Below are 1,758 nucleotides of genomic sequence, written 5' to 3'. Positions count from 1 at the left end.
CTATCTTCACTAAATCTAAAATTCTTCCTCCATGGCCTCCCAAAGTTTGCTTGTTGCTGAAACTGAACTGCTTCTTTCAGACAGTGACTCTTCAATCAAGGGGGACTACTTTTCCCGTGTATTTTTTCTTGTTAGCCATAAACCTCTTGCCACTTGCTTTTCTGGCTAGGTTGCTAGAGGGGAAATCTTGGAAGTTACAGTCTGGGCAGCTTTAAGCCCAATTTCATAAATACATTTGATTTTACAGACATCTGTGGTTCTGGTGGCTGTTGTTGGTTAGAATTATTGCATTTACAAGGCTATCTTATTAGATAAGTCAAACCAGCTCCTACTCCAGCAACACCAGCAAAAGCCAGCAGCACATTTCTGATGCTGCCTTCCAGGTCTTCTACATGGAAGAACTCCACAAACCATTCCAGTCTCTTTGACTAGCCAGTCTCGTTTCGTCCTTACAAGAATGTCTGTGATACTTTCTGCTAATGGTTCGATGCAGCTCTCTTGGTTTATGGTCTTCAAGTGTTTGGACACAAAGGCACAAAAAGAAATTAAAGTCACAATCCTGCCCCAGTTTGTTACGCTGTCACTGAAAACATGGACCATCACTCGTGATAAAGATTTGACATCGTCTTCGTTTTTGATGTCCAGTTTCTGAAGCATGCCTTGGAAGGCCTTCTGGCGTTTGCACTGCACACTGTCCCTGACACGACACGTAGCAAGATCTCTAATGCCTTCCTGCTGGCGGCCCCAGACCTGACCATTGGCTTTGTGCCCTCGGCCCTAGTTGCTTGCTCCCCAAGGTACCAAGAGACAATCTCCAGCGACTGCCGGTGCAACTCGTCCTCCTCCTCCTCTGCTGGGGGCGGTGACTCGACTATGCTGGGGCTATTACTGACCTCCCCGACCAACTCCTGCAAGGGCAGAACCGCCGGCCGCTCCCCAAAAGGCTCCGGCTCGTACCCATCCAGCTCATCTTTGGGCGACGTGATCAGTTGAGGGGATTCTGACAATAAAGTCACCTCAGAGAAAAGCAGATATAGGAGAGAAACTGTCTGTGAAATTATTTGAGCCTGCAGTTCCAGCTACACTTGAAGTGAGGTACACTCCTCGAGGTTTAAATGGGATTTTCAATAGATTTCTGATTAACATGCTGAGATATGTCAATTCCTTTCTAACTTGCCCATCAAATCAGATCTTCTGGACACACAGGCTTGTGTGTACCGCCTTCCTTGGCTTCTTCTTACCTTCATCCCTATTTCTCCTTTCTAGAACAAGAAACTACTCAGGGACAGCACTCCCCCAGATTGGGAATTTCTCTGAAGCAGAAATTTTGGATATGATGGAAATGAGCTCTCCTCAGGCCAATCTAGCTGACAGGCTTCCTGTAAAGCACCCAGATTATTCATTTAAAGCAGAAGTCAGCAAACTTTGACTGCATAGGGCCAAAAGTGAACATTTTCAATTTTGTAGGCCATGATGATTTCTGTCATGATGACTCAGCACTGCCATTTTAGTGTGAAAATAGCCGCAGACAATAAGTCAATGAATGAGGGTGGCTGTGTTCCAGTACAAATGCATTTACTAAAATAGGAAGGAGACCAGACTTGGCCTGCAAGCCATAATTTGCTGACCCCTAACTAAAGGATCCATCAAAGGGCAGCATAAAATATCAGATGGGTATTCTCAGATGATCGAAGACTTCCCATTGTAATAACCCAGCTAATTTTGAGACTAGTGAGGGTTTTAGATTTGTAAGTTCAT

At 45.1% G+C, this 1,758-nt stretch overlaps 1 pseudogene; it reads right to left on the bottom strand.

Moving 5' to 3' along the window:
- Positions 1-299: 299 nt before the first annotated feature.
- On the bottom strand, positions 300-1,247 carry LOC105810525 (annotated as a pseudogene).
- Between the last annotated feature and the right edge of the window lie 511 nt (positions 1,248-1,758).

The sequence above is a fragment of the Propithecus coquereli genome, unplaced genomic scaffold (assembly GCF_000956105.1).
Source record: "Propithecus coquereli isolate 6110/MARCELLA unplaced genomic scaffold, Pcoq_1.0 Scaffold214, whole genome shotgun sequence".
In the NCBI taxonomy this organism is placed as follows: Eukaryota; Metazoa; Chordata; class Mammalia; order Primates; family Indriidae; genus Propithecus; species Propithecus coquereli.
This window is presented reverse-complemented; position numbering and strand designations above follow the sequence as displayed.